At 37.5% G+C, this 16,491-nt stretch overlaps 1 long non-coding RNA gene across 1 annotated transcript; it reads left to right on the forward strand.

The window, feature by feature from the left end:
• Positions 1-628: 628 nt before the first annotated feature.
• Positions 629-13,651, forward strand: LOC126210644 (uncharacterized). The gene is made up of 3 exons (XR_007540716.1): positions 629-691; positions 10,354-10,488; positions 13,581-13,651. It is a non-coding gene; the product is annotated as an uncharacterized LOC126210644 (long non-coding RNA).
• Positions 13,652-16,491: the final 2,840 nt, after the last annotated feature.

Raw genomic sequence — 16,491 nt, forward strand, 5'->3', positions numbered from 1 at the left:
CAGTTTGTCATACATTTTATAAGAACCTAGAACGTGCACGTAATACAGACATAACCGACTAACCGGAAGAAGACATAGATGTGATTTAGGACCAAATGTGACATTTATGTTCATACAGCAACTTGTACCACTATGTGAGTAATGTTCTGTTCATGTAATATATTCTTACAATTAAAGTGATGTGATTGAGTGATATTATTCATTGAATACCAAGACCAATATGCCACACAATGCAATATGTTTACGAGAGGTATACAACACCATGTCCATTATATATCTTCAAAACTGGTACAAATTTAAAAAAAAAGACTATTACATGTGAAGCAACATGATACTTAATGTTCAAAGTCTAAACTGACCAAATTTCATCACAGTGATGCTGTACTTAAGGGAGAACATGGTAAAACATCTTCAAATTGCTCTCCTGTAAAATTGACATAGTACCCTATACCTTGGACACAGAATTATGTTAAAAAGTCTAGGCAACTTGATTTGAAATTATTTGCTAATTATTTAATTGCACCAGGTTTATTGCTATTTTGATGTTGTTGTATAATGGTATAACACGGTTTATAATTTCTTTTATTTTTTATTTCGTTTCTTTAGTTAACCTGATCTAATTATGGCCGTCAGACCCCTCTTACATTGGACCAAGGCTCCACACATACAGTGTGTATTACATCACAATTATGTAAGAAAATAACAATTTTAGTATGACAACTAGTATTAAAATGATTTGAGTGCCCGCACTGGCGGTGTGCCTAAATTATACTGACTATGAACCAACAAAGGTAATACAGCATAACCTGTACTACTGCAGCTGCAGTCACTAATAATGATAATAATAGTAATAATAATAATAATAATAATAATAATAATAAGGCCCGGGAAAAGAATAGGCCTCCGGTATGTTCTGCCAGTCGTAAAAGGCGACGAAAAGAACAAACCACTAATAGGGCTAACCCCCCTTTTAGTGTGATTACTTGGTTCAGGACAGAACTAAAGAAGCCTCGGACAAGCGCCGTCATGGTCGGGGACGGCGCTTGAACCCTATGCCCGCCCACAATGGTAATGACACTGCTAGCCAACTGGAAAATGATTTAAATCCAAATAGAGGTGTTTTGCAGGATATGCGTCCTGCAACCACCCTAGAAGGAAAACAAAGACAGAGGATGAGATGGTCAGATGAAGTTAATCGACACCTCATGTTCTGTTATTACCAAGCAACAAACCTAGGAACCAACACAACTGGATACAGATCACAAGTATACACAACATTTATTACCAGATACCCAGAATTAAAATTTTTAACAGAACAACGTCTAGCTGATCAGATTCGTGTAATAATAAAAAATAACAGGATACCCCAGTCAGAATTAGAAAACATCAAACAACAAGTACAACAAATACTGGAACAAAATAATGTGCAATCAGAAGAAGAAGAAGAAGAAGAAAATACAGTAATGGACTCAAACATCCCAGAGCAAACAAAGAAAGAACAACACGCATCAATTAAACAATCAGAGGAAAACGAAATCTTACGACAGCCACCAGAACAAGCACAAATAGAACACGAAGTGACACACATGTTAGATATAGAAGAAAAATTTCAGTTGACATATATAGAATACAAAGACACAAATACAGACATTAGACCATTCTTGCATAGACCACCAAATAGCCCACAAGTCGAAACAACAATAAAAACTATCAACACAATCATACACAACAAAATAAATGAATACACAACTATGGAAGAGTTACAACTACTGGTTTATGTAGGAGCACTCACTACACTAAATATACACACTAGGCAGATATCAGAACCAACCAACACACAGAAGAAACCCACAAAACCAGCATGGCAACACAGGCTACAGATCAGAATAGAAAAACTGAGAAAAGACATCGGACAGTTAACACAATTTATAAGAAATGAAATAACAGACAAAAAACGAAAAACGTTAGGTAAAATCTCACAACAAGAAGCAATAGAGCAATTAGATGAAAAGAAGCAAAAATTACAAGCTTTGGCGAAACGACTTAGAAGATACAAAAAAAGTGAAAATAGAAGGAAACAAAACCAAACATTCAACACAAACCAAAAGAAATTTTACCAAACAATAGATAACACACACATAAAAATAGACAATCCACCAAACATAAGAGACATGGAACACTTCTGGAGCAGCATATGGTCAAACCCGGTACAACATAACAGGCATGCACGGTGGATACAAGCAGAAACAGATACATACAAGATGATACCACAAATGCCTGAAGTGATAATTTTGCAACATGAAGTCACCCGAGCTATTAATTCTACGCACAATTGGAAAGCCCCTGGAAATGATAAAATAGCAAATTTCTGGCTAAAGAAGTTCACCTCAACACATTCACATCTAACTAAATTATTTAACAGTTACATTGCAGACCCATACATATTCCCTGATACACTTACACATGGAATGACTTATCTGAAACCTAAAGATCAAGCAGACACAGCAAACCCAGCTAAATATCGCCCCATAACATGCCTACCAACAATCTACAAAATATTAACTTCAGTCATTACACAGAAATTAATGACACATACAACACAGAACAAAATTATAAATGAAGAACAAAAAGGCTGCTGCAAAGGAGCACGAGGATGTAAAGAGCAACTGATAATAGATGCAGAGGTGACATATCAAGCTAAAACTAAACAAAGGTCTCTACACTACGCATACATTGATTACCAAAAAGCTTTTGATAGTGTACCCCACTCATGGTTACTACAAATATTGGAAATATACAAAGTAGATCCTAAATTGATACAGTTCCTAAACATAGTAATGAAAAACTGGAAAACCACACTTAATATCCAAACAAATTCAGATAATATCACATCACAGCCAATACAGTTTAAGCGTGGAATATACCAAGGAGACTCATTAAGTCCTTTCTGGTTCTGCCTTGCTCTGAACCCACTATCCAACATGCTAAATAATACAAATTATGGATACAATATTACTGGAACATACCCACACAAAATCACACATTTGCTATACATGGATGATCTAAAACTACTGGCAGCAACAAATCAACAACTCAACCAATTACTAAAGATAACAGAAGTATTCAGCAATGATATAAGTATGGCGTTTGGAACAGACAAATGTAAGAAAAATAGCATAGTCAAGGGAAAACACACTAAACAAGAAGATTACATATTGGTTAACCACAGCGACTGCATAGAAGCGATGGAAAAAACAGATGTCTATAAATATCTAGGATACAGACAAAAAATAGGAATAGATAATACAAAGATTAAAGAAGAACTAAAAGAAAAATATAGACAAAGGCTAACAAAAATACTGAAAACAGAATTGACAGCAAGAAACAAGACAAAAGCTATAAATACTTATGCCATACCAATATTGACCTACTCATTTGGAGTAGTGAAATGGAGTAACACAGACCTAGAAGCACTCAATACACTTACACGATCACAATGCCACAAATATAGAATACATCACATACATTCAGCAACAGAAAGATTCACATTAAGCAGAAAGGAAGGAGGAAGGGGATTTATCGACATAAAAAACCTACACTATGGACAGGTAGACAATTTAAGAAAATTCTTTCTAGAACGAGCAGAAACTAGCAAAATACACAAGGCAATCACTCATATAAATACATCGGCTACACCACTGCAACTTCATAACCACTTCTACAACCCTTTAGACCACATAACATCAACAGATACGAAGAAAGTAAATTGGAAAAAGAAAACACTTCATGGCAAGCACCCGTATCATCTAACACAGCCACACATCGATCAAGACGCATCCAACACATGGCTAAGAAAAGGCAATATATACAGTGAGACAGAAGGATTCATGATTGCAATACAGGATCAAACAATAAACACCAGGTATTACAGCAAGCATATTATTAAAGATCCCAATACCACAACAGATAAATGCAGACTTTGTAAACAACAAATAGAAACAGTAGATCACAGCACAAGCGGATGTACAATACTAGCAAATACAGAATACCCCAGAAGACATGACAATGTCGCAAAAATAATACATCAACAGCTTGCCTTACAACATAAACTCTTAAAACAACAAGTCCCTACATACAAGTATGCACCACAAAATGTACTGGAGAATGATGAATACAAATTATACTGGAACAGAACCATTATAACAGATAAAACAACGCCACATAACAAACCTGACATCATACTCACCAATAAAAAGAAGAAATTGACACAACTAATCGAAATATCCATACCCAATACAACAAATATACAAAAGAAAACAGGAGAAAAAATTGAAAAATACATCCAACTGGCTGAGGAAGTCAAAGACATGTGGCATCAGGATAAAGTTGACATCATACCAATTATAGTATCAACTACAGGAGTCATACCACACAATATCCACCAGTACATCAATGCAATACAGCTACATCCAAACACATATATACAACTACAGAAATCCGTAATTATTGATACATGTTCAGTTACCCGAAAGTTCCTAAATGCAATATAACACATACCGTACAGTTAATAGGAAGTGACGCTTGATCAAGGTCCGCGTCATATTCCATTCTCAACCAGACTTAACGTCTGAGAAAGTAAAGAAATAATAATAATAATAATCCCCGTGGAGGCCCGGGAAAAGAATAGGCCTCCGGTATGTTCTGCCAGTCGTAAAAGGCGACGAAAAGAACTAACCACTAATAGGGCTAACCCCCCTTTTAGTGTGATGAGTTGGTTCAGGACAGAACTAAAGAAGCCTCGGACAAGCGCCGTCATGGTCGGGGACGACGCTTGAACCCTATGCCTGCCCACAATGGTAACGACACTGCTAGCCAACTGGAAAATGATTTAAATCCAAATAGAGGTGTTTTGCAGGATATGCTTCCTGCAACCACCCTAGAAGGAAAACAAAGGCAGAGGATGAGATGGTCAGATGAAGTTAATCGACACCTTATGTTCTGTTATTACCAAGCAACAAACCTAGGAACCAACACAACTGGATACAGATCACAAGTATACACAACATTTATTACCAGATACCCAGAATTAAAATTTTTAACAGAACAACAACTAGCTGATCAGATCCGTGTAATAATCAAAAATAACAGGATACCCCAGTCAGAATTAGAAAACATCAAACAACAAGTACAACAAATACTGGAACAAAATAATGTGCAATCAGAAGAAGAAGAAGAAGAAGAAAATACAGTAATGGACTCAAACATCCCAGAGCAAACAAAGAAAGAACAACACGCATCAATTAAACAATCAGAGGAAAACGAAATCTTACGACAGCCACCAGAACAAGCACAAATAGAACACGAAGTGACACACATGTTAGATATAGAAGAAAAATTTCAGCTGACATATATAGAATACAAAGACACAAATACAGACATTAGACCATTCTTGCATAGACTGCCAAGTAACCCACAAGTTGAAACAACAATAAAAACTATCAACACAATCATACACAACAAAATAAATGAAAACACAACTATGGAAGAGTTACAACTACTGGTTTATATAGGAGCACTCACTACACTAAATATACACACTAGGCAGAGATCAGAACCAACCAACACACAGAAGAAACCCACAAAACCAGCATGGCAACACAGGCTACAGATCAGAATAGAAAAACTGAGAAAGGACATCGGACAGCTAACACAATTTATAAGAAATGAAATGTCAGAAAAAAAACGAAAAAGGTTAGGTAAAATCTCACAACAAGAAGCGATAGAGCAATTAGATGAGAAGAAGCAGAAATTACAAGCATTGGCCAAACGACTTAGGAGATACAAAAAAAGTGAAAATAGAAGGAAACAAAACCAAACATTCAACGCAAACCAAAAGAAATTTTACCAGACAATAGATAACACACACATGAAAATAGACAATCCACCAAACATAACAGACATGGAACACTTCTGGAGCAACATATGGTCAAACCCAGTACAACATAACAGGCATGCACGGTGGATACAAGCAGAAACAGACACATACAAGATGATACCACAAATGCCTGAAGTGATAATTTTGCAACATGTAGTCACCCAAGCTATTAATTCTACTCACAATTGGAAAGCCCCTGGAAAAGATAAAATAGCAAATTTCTGGCTAAAGAAGTTCACCTCAACAAATTCACATCTAACTAAATTATTTAACAGTTACATTGCAGACCCATACACATTCCCTGATACATTTACACATGGAATAACTTATCTGAAACCTAAAGATCAAACAGACACAGCAAACCCAGCTAAATATCGCCCCAAAACATGCCTACCAACAATATAAAAAATATTAACTTCAGTCATTACACAGAAATTAATGACACATACAACACAGAACAAAATTATAAATGAAGAACAAAAAGGCTGCTGCAAAGGAGCACGAGGATGTAAAGAGCAACTGATAATAGATGCAGAGGTGACGTATCAAGCTAAAACTAAACAAAGGTCGCTACACTACGCATACATTGATTACCAAAAAGCTTTTGATAGTGTACCCCACTCATGGTTACTACAAATATTGGAAATATACAAAGTAGATCCTAAATTGATACAGTTCCTAAACATAGTAATGAAAAATTGGAAAACCACACTTAATACCCAAACAAATTCAAATAATATCACATCACAGCCAATACAGATTAAGCGTGGAATATACCAAGGAGACTCATTAAGTCCTTTCTGGTTCTGCCTTGCTCTGAACCCACTATCCAACATGCTAAATAATACAAATTATGGATACAATATCACTGGAACATACCCACACAAAATCACACATTTGCTATACATGGATGATCTAAAATTACTGGCAGCAACAAATCAACAACTCAACCAATTACTAAAGATAACAGAAGTATTCAGCAATGATATAAATATGGCTTTTGGAACAGACAAATGTAAGAAAAATAGCATAGTCAAGGGAAAACACACTAAACAAGAAGATTACATATTGGATAACCACAGTGACTGCATAGAAGCGATGGAAGAAACAGATGCCTATAAATATCTAGGATACAGACAAAAAATAGGAATAGATAATACAAATATTAAAGAAGAACTAAAAGAAAAATATAGACAAAGACTAACAAAAATACTGAAAACAGAATTGACAGCAAGAAACAAGACAAAAGCTATAAATACCTATGCTATACCAATATTGACCTACTCATTTGGAGTAGTGAAATGGAGTAACACAGACCTAGAAGCACTCAATACACTTACACGATCACAATGCCACAAATATAGAATACATCACATACATTCAGCAACAGAAAGATTCACATTAAGCAGAAAGGAAGGAGGAAAGGGATTTATCGACATAAAAAACCTACATTATGGACAGGTAGACAATTTAAGAAAATTCTTTATAGAACGAGCAGAAATCAGCAAAATACACAAAGCAATCACTCATATAAATACATCTGCTACACCACTGCAATTTCATAACCACTTCTACATCCCTTTAGATCACATAACATCAACAGATACGAAGAAAGTAAATTGGAAAAAGAAAACACTACATGGCAAGCACCCGTATCATCTAACACAGCCACACATTGATCAAGACGCATCCAACACATGGCTAAGAAAAGGCAATATATACAGTGAGACGGAAGGATTCATGATTGCAATACGGGATCAAACAATAAACACTAGATATTATAGCAAGCATATTATTAAAGATCCCAATACCACAACAAATAAATGCAGATAAATAGAAACAGTAGATCACATCACAAGCGGATGTACAATACTAGCAAATACAGAATACCCCAGAAGACATGACAATGTTGCAAAAATAATTCATCAACAGCTTGCCTTACAACATAAACTTATAAAACAACACGTTCCTACATACAAGTATGCACCACAAAATGTACAGGAGAATGATGAATACAAATTATACTGGAACAGAACCATTATAACAGATAAAACAACGCCACATAACAAACCTGACATCATACTCACCAATAAAAAGAAGAAATTAACACAACTAATCGAAATATCCATACCCAATACAACAAATATACAAAAGAAAACAGGAGAAAAAATTGAAAAATACATCCAACTGGCTGAGGAAGTCAAAGACATGGGGCATCAGGATAAAGTTGACATCATACCAATTATATTATCAACTACAGGAGTCATACCACACAATATCCACCAGTACATCAACGCAATACAGCTACATCCAAACATATATGTACAACTACAGAAATCTGTAATTATTGATACATGTTCAATTACCCGAAAGTTCCTAAACGCAATGTAACATATACCGTACAGTTAAAAGGAAGTCACGCTTGATCAAGGTCTGCGTCACTTTCATTTCGAACCAGACCTAAGGTCTGAAAAAGGAAAGAAATAATAATAATAATAATGATGACAACATAATAATAATAATAATAATCATAGTAACAATAATGTACATTATTTTGAAGGCATGGTCAAGTACAGCTTCAAGAAATTTTAGAAAAATTGTGATTTGCACACACATTGTATTGTCACTTTATTCAGTCATAAATAGACATCATAATCGGATGTATGACAACCCACCCAGCATCATGTCATAAACTAACAAGTCAGTTCAACTCTAAATCTATATAGAGGAGACACTGAGTTGCAAACAGACACAACAAAAATGCCGCTATACCTTTGAGCTTTCAGCCAAAAGGCCTTCTTCCAAAGTAGAAAGTGCGTGCGCGCGCTCACACACACACACACACACACACACACACACACACACACACACACACACAAAAGCCACTGTCTCTGGCAATTGAGGCTGTGACTCAGTGTTTACTTGCTATGTTGCGTAGCACTTTATCCATCATTTGAGTTCAACTCTAAATCTCAAGCACATATAGGTTTAGAGTTGAATTGACACATTCGTTTGTGACATGATGCTTCATAGTGGTTATAGGTTGTCATGCATCTGATTACTATGTCACAATACATTTGAAGATGATCTATTTATGACTGAAACTGGTTGTTAATAAAACTGGCAATACAGCTGTGTGCATGTGTTGATTTTTCAGAAATGTCTGTAGTGCGTTTTGGATTTCCATCTCCTTGAAGAATCTCTCATAAGACTTTTCCATTTACTGAATTGAAGTCATGCAGAGTTCTCTGGTTTTTGAAGTCTATAAATGCCAGACGAGTAGTTAGGCTGGATTCTCTGGAATTTTGTATTAGTTGATTAACAGCCAAAACATCAATATATGAGTGTTCATTTCTAAAACCAATTGCTCATTTGTTTTGCACATAATTTTTATCATGTTCAGTATTCTTCAGTATAATTTATATGTAGTGTTAAGGACACTTATACCTTTGTAAGTGATTGTATCATTGCTGTTGCCTGCTATGTTGCCTGTTATTGCCCACTGCCCACAAACGGGTTAACCTTTAATGGGCTGTGGGCGATAAGGTTCCCACTAAATGTATTTCTTTAAGGGAATATGTGGTCACACTTTTGTACGCTCCTGACATCTAGTGGCAGTCTGCTGCACCAGCTGCAGTTTCTGTTTGTTGTGAAATATAGCCTTCAGGACTGTGGAAAGTATATATCCCACCAAACAATGGTATTTTAATGGTTCTTGGGAAGTATGATTATCACTGAAGTAGTTTCCGGAATGAGCTTGGGAAGTATACTTATCACAAAATTAATGTGCCATTTGTGGTCCTTGGGAAGCATACTTTCCACCAACTTAGGGGTATCTCAAAGCCTTTGGGCATACGTCTTACCTTCTCTGTCTATGCCTGACATCTTGTGGTAGTACACTCCAAGTGTATGAAAACCACTACAGCAATCAGTTTCTGTTTGTTGTGGGATCAGCTGTTGTCGGAACACATTGCTTCACTTTTGAAATATACATTATTGTGACCTGTAACAGCTCATACCTTTATTGCTTGATAATGATTCCAGTATTGTGGTCAGTAAACCTTAAAATCAGTAACAAATAAATTTTAAATAAAGTAGAAGAAAACATAAAATAAAAAGAGAAAACACTGTTCATTATTTTTGTATGTGTAATGGTAACACATAACAACTCGCAAAAGGGAAGTGGGAAATCCATTTACCACTATAGTTTTAATACTTCACAATGGAGCTGTGGTAATATACATACCACCATATTTTTTTATCCTTAAGCGAAAAATAAAATTATCAAAAAATAAATATAGTCAACTGATCACAGTTGTAATAGGATAACAAAAAATTATCTTTGCTGAGTTGCTACAAAAAAATGCACCTGTGAAAGGGTGAAAGATTAGATATTACTTTATATTCTTGTATTGCAGGATGAAATCAGTGAACTCAAGCAGAAGCTGGAGGTAATGACACGTGAGGTGGAACAGCTTAAGGAATGTGTGTCATCTGCAGAAGCTCAATTGCGAAAGGAACAGTCAGGTATCTGGTGGCCATTGTGTTCAAAAGTAAGTTAGATAGTTAGTTACATGTTTCGCAAATCATATACACAGCACTTTATCTAAAAGACAGTTACGGACTGTCTATACATGATGTCTTTGTGAGCATGCCTACATGCTGGCCATTTAAAGATTAAATTACTAGGTAACACTCTAACTTAAATTTAGCAACAATGAACATATTAGCCTTTATGGTTATGAAAATATGAGTGAAAATCAGTTTGTGTTCTACAGTAGTATGGGTACCAGAGAAACCTTATTTCCAGTGAATATTTTTATGAAAAAATGCTTAGCTATGAATCAGGATATAGTTCATTGATTATGGATAGGCTTTTGACAAAGAGTGACTTGACAAATTGGTGAGCCTATTGAAAGAAAGTGAAACTGCAGAATATTCAGATAATTGAAAACTTATACTTGCAACAGATGTTATCAGCTGTTACAGAGAATAATGTAAGGAATAAGATAAGGTTGTGTGCTTTCCCCACTCCTATTTAACACTTATTAGGAAGCAATCTTTAGGGAAGGTATATCAAATATAGAAATAGATATAAAAGATATGAATATAACAGAGGGAAACATTCCATGTGGGAAAAATATATCTAAAAACAAAGATGATGTAACTTACCAAATGAAAACGTTGGTATGTTGATAGACACACAAACAAACACACAAAATTCAAGCTTTTGCAACCCACGGTTGCTTCATCAGGAAAGAGGGAAGGAGAGGGAAAGATGAAAGGATGTGGGTTTTAAGGGAGAGGGTAAGGAGTCATTCCAATCCCGGGAGCGGAAAGACTGACCTTAGGGGGAGAAAAGGACAGGTATACACTCACACACACACACATATCCATCCGCACATATACAGACACAAGCAGACATTTGTAAAGGCCTTTACAAATGTCTGCTTGTGTCTGTATATGTGCGGATGGATGTGTGTGTGTGTGTGTGTGTGTGTGTGTGTGTGTGTGTGTGTGTGTGTGTGTGTGCGCGCGAGTGTATACCTGTCCTTTTTTCCCCCTAAGGTAAGTCTTTCCGCTCCAGGGATTGGAATGACTCCTTACCCTCTCCCTTAAAACCCACATCCTTTCGTCTTTCCCTCTCCTTCCCTCTTTCCTGATGAAGCAACCGTGGGTTGCGAAAGCTTGAATTTTGTGTGTGTGTTTGTGTTTGTTTGTGTGTCTATCAACATACCAACGTTTTCATTTGGTAAGTTACATCATCTTTGTTTTTAAATAGATATAAAAGTCAATTTAAAAGCTATTATGAATACATGCTATGCTGAAGACACATTAGTATTGGCAGAACACAGCTACAGACACTGTTTAAGAAGTTATTAAGGTCAACAACAATTTTGGTCTCATAATGAATTTTAGCAAAACCAAATCATGATTGTTAGCAAAACTGCAAAGATCTCATCTGGTATTACTATCAGTACCAAACCCACTGGAAGGATATCAAAATGTAACCATCTCAGTACTAGAATCAATAATAAACTTGATCAGATCCTGGAAATCGGTAGCAGAACTGAACAAGTTAGACCAGCCTTTTTAAGGATGAGATGTTTGTTACCGACAATAATTTAAACTTGCAACTAAAATTCCAAACGAGTCCCTTATTCTTTATTGGAAGGCATCACTGAAGAAGATTGAAGTATTAGAGATGTGAATGTTGTAATGAGTGTTGAAAATGCCCTGGACACAAAGACTTACCCGTGAAAACATTCTAAAGTAAATCAGTAATGAGAAGGCAATGGAAAACCCAATCAAAACCAGAAAACTTGAATATTTTGGCCATATCATGGGAGGAGAGAAATGCAATATTCTAAGACTTATAATGGAAAGAACAGTTGTAGCAAACAGATCAGTAGTGAGAAGATGAACATTTTGGCTACAGAATGTGAGAATGTGGTTTGGATGCACTTCTTCAGCTGGTTAGATTGACAAAATCAGAAACAAGATTAGTCACTATGATGGCTGACCTCCAAGGAGATATGACACCTTAAGAAGAAGGTGTTAGAAAGTTCTGGCAGAATATAAATAATTTAAAAGGTAACAAATCGTTGAATAGTAGAAGTGCGGAGTCATCCACAGCCACATAAACAAGACTGAAAGCTGGCTAGCTTTTGGATAAATTCGTAAAAAAAGTCTGTGGAATAGAAAAATTTACCCAGAAGATATGATTTTAGGCTATATTTAAATTTAGATGTACTATTAGCCAGTCATTTTATGTTACTTTGCAAATTTTCAATGCTCATGTGGCTGCATATTGAACTCGTGTTGAGCCACTGACAGCTTTAACAATGAATAATAAAGGTCAAGTGTTTTCTCGATGTTGTAGCTGTTGCCCTCATCATTTTTCTCCGGTTGTGGTGGGTTACTTATGACAAGTTTCCTTACATATTGTGAGGGAGTGGTTAAAGTGCCTATCTCCTTGAATAAGCACCTACAAGATTATTGTTGGCAAATACGATATACTATTCTCCTCGCTAACTTTTGGGCTTTCGATCAGTGATGATGAGGACAACACAACAGCCAGTCTACAAGTGGAGGAAATCTCGAACCAGGCCCGCTGCACGGTAGACAAACACGTCGCACTCAACTGAGCAGGTGGACAAAATCTGGGGATTACTTGAAGAGCAAAAGCAGCTGAACCTAATTTTTCAGACGGTTCAGTAATATGTTTCATCCATTGTCTTTGTCAATATGCACAGGCAAAAATCTACTGATTCCAGTACATGTGTTACATCAATTATTGGTCTCTCTCTCTCCATTTGTTGTACAGAACTGAATATACCCCCTGCCGCCCCAAAATTAACGTATATTTGATTTTCAGAAAACTGGTCATTTGAGAAACATAGTAAAGCACTTGTTCTGTTTCCTTCTCTCTAACACAGTTAATACTATGCTTGTTTCTTCTGTAAAAAGTACCAACTGTGCCTGATGTTTATTCAGTGAAAGGTGGAAATAATAGTAGTGGGCCCAAAATCAAACACTGTGGTACTTCCATTGTGATTCTGAGACACTCCTTTCGACATTGTTGGAATTATACAGCACAACTTACGAATTCTTTTTGTTAAGTATAATTCAAACCTTTTTGTAGCATTGCTGAAAGTCCAGAAGGAACGGGAGGCGCTTAGGGCAGAGCTACAGCAGACACGGGAGACACTGTCAGCGAGTCGGCAGGAGGTGGCGGCTCTGAACCAGGAGGTGCGCCGCCTGCAGCAGACCATCCACGAGGGTGAGATGGAGCGCCGCCGCCTGCAGAAGGACATGGACAAGGTACGGGCACAGATGACCGAACAATATCGTTAGGCTGTATCTACTCCTACATTTACACCTGTTTGACATAAGCCACAGTACGATGTGCTCTCTCGGCTGTTCCAGTGTTCTCGGCAGTGAGGATACGTAAACAGAGTCCTTAATGTATCCCCAAAGGAAAAAGTCACAGGGGACAGTACCCCGTCATCTTCATCACTGTGTCCAATCCAGCAATGTTTCTTTATTGAGAATGTTGACACGATACAATGTATCCGATGAACAATTTTACACGATTTGACGTAACACTGCATTTGAAAATAATAGAGTGTCGAAATCCTTAAGGTGTTTTTGGAAATAATAAAAGTGTGGTCGAGACATAAGAAAAATTATAAAAGTGCATCCAAACGATTGCTTCATCTCACAGCGTTTTTACGGAAAATACACTGCTTTTTTATTTACAGACGCATCCTGTGTCTTTAAATTCCTAAGGAAATTAATTCCTCTACAAAGGAAGTGGCTTACAAAACATTTGTTCAACTAATGTTTGATTATTGCACATCAGTTTCAGATCCTGTCAGGTTAGATTAATGAAGGAGGCAAAGAACATCCAAAGAAGAGTAGCAATGTTTGCCATAGGATCATTTAGCAAGTGCGAGAGCATTAGGGAGGTTGAGATGGATAACAAACTTAAGTGGCAGATGTTTCAAAAGGGGCACGGTGCAGCACAGGGAGACTTGCTGTCAACTATTCTGACACTGTGTGTTCCACGGGGAATCAAACGGCTCATTACTTCCTTCCACATGCACCTTGCAAAATGATTATGACAGAAAATGCAGATAAATTAGAGCTTACTTTGAGGCTTCCTGAGCATTACTCGCAAAGGGGAAATATTAGTGATATCACACGAATCCTCCATCGTACAGTGTAAGGTGGCTTGCAGAGTGCAGCTGAAGTTGCAGAAATAAACAGTAATGAAGTTTTAAGCTTTTGCAACAATATTTCTGGACACAATGCTAAGTAAGAGATTGTATCCCTATGATAAATGCATAGCTCATTGAAAATGAACAATGATATGCTGTGATGCTGAACTATCTCATAATATGTACAGCTACAGCTACATATGCACTCAGCGAGTCACTCTGTGGTGCATGATGGTCTTTTGTACGATCGTCTGTCACTCCCATTGTGCTCCACTCAGGAATGGAGTGTGAGAAAAATTACCCTCTGTGTGGATCTCTCTTATCTATGTCTTTTGAATAATACACTTGATGTACAATGGAGGAAGTGGAAGTGTTTTACAAATCCATAATCTTTCACATACGTGTATCAGGTAAAAGGATATCATCTTCCTTTTTGAAATTCCCATCCGAGATATTTTAGTATCGTCATAACACCCACTAATGATTGAATTTTCTTTCCTTTACCTCGAACCGATGAATCGTGATTTTCAGTGTGGCATCTGCTTTCCCTGCAACTGTTTTTGCGTAGTAGATCAACTTTAGCTTACTGTGACTAGTTACACCTAGATATTTTGTGAATTTTACTGTTTCCATTTATGAAATGATTACATGGCATTATTGGGTGGGGGACCCTTTCTGTGGCTCTGTGGATGCCTGGTGCAAGTTTTTTTACACACATCAAAAAAAGTTTTGCATCACCCCCGTTCCTAGAATTCGTGAAGATAGGCGTTGGCTGTGGGTATTGTATCACAGACACAGTCCCTTTGACGGTACAGAGATGTCACTAAACCCACCCAAAGATGAAACAACGTTGCACAAGCAGCACCTATTAGACAGAGAGGGTCTGACAGCCAGTCAGTTCCAGTCATTCCACCAGGAAGGAGGTACACGGTTCGTGTTGTCTGTAGTTCGACCGTGCCTAGACGGTCAGTACCACAGTTTGATTGCATCCGCAATGTTACTTTTTGCCAATTAAGGGCTCTCAACAAGGGAAGTGTCCAGGCATTTCAGAGTGAACCAAAGTGACGTTGTTCAGCTGTGGAGGAGATACGGAGAGACAATAACATGCCTCGCTCAGGCTGCCTGAGTGCTACTACTGCATTGAATGACCTCTACCTATGGATTATGGCTCAGAGGAACCCTGACAGCAATTCCACCGTGTTGAATAATGCTTTTCGTGCAGCCGCAGGGTGTCGTGTTATGACTCAAACTGTGCGCAGTAGTCTGCGTGACGCATAACTTCACTCCTGACATCCACAGCGAGGTCAGTCTTTGTAACCACGACACCGTGAACAACATGCCGAATGGACCACTCAGGATTGGCATCACATTCTATTCACCATCAGTGTCGCATATTCCTTCAACCAAACAGTTGTTGGACAAGTGTTTGGAGGCAACCTGGTCATGCTGAGTGCCTCGGACACATTGTCCAGCGAGTGCAGCAAGGTGGAGGTTTCCTACTGTTTTGGGGTGGCATTATGTGGGGGCGACATATGCCACTAGTGGTCATGGAAGGCAACATAACAGCTGTACAATACGTGAATGCCATCCTGCAACCATATTGGCAGCATATTGGTGAGGCATTCATCTTCGTGGATGACAGTTCGTGCCCCCATCATGCACATCTTGTGAATGACTTCCTTCACGATAACAGCATCACTCGACTAGAGTTCTCCAGACATGAATCGTATCGAACATGCCTGGGATAGATTGAACAGGGCTGTTTATGGGTGATGTGACCCACCAACCACTCTGAGGGATCTATGCTGAATCGCTGTTGAGGAGTGGGACAAT

Source organism: Schistocerca nitens, chromosome 10, assembly GCF_023898315.1.
Source record: "Schistocerca nitens isolate TAMUIC-IGC-003100 chromosome 10, iqSchNite1.1, whole genome shotgun sequence".
Lineage (NCBI taxonomy): Eukaryota > Metazoa > Arthropoda > Insecta > Orthoptera > Acrididae > Schistocerca > Schistocerca nitens.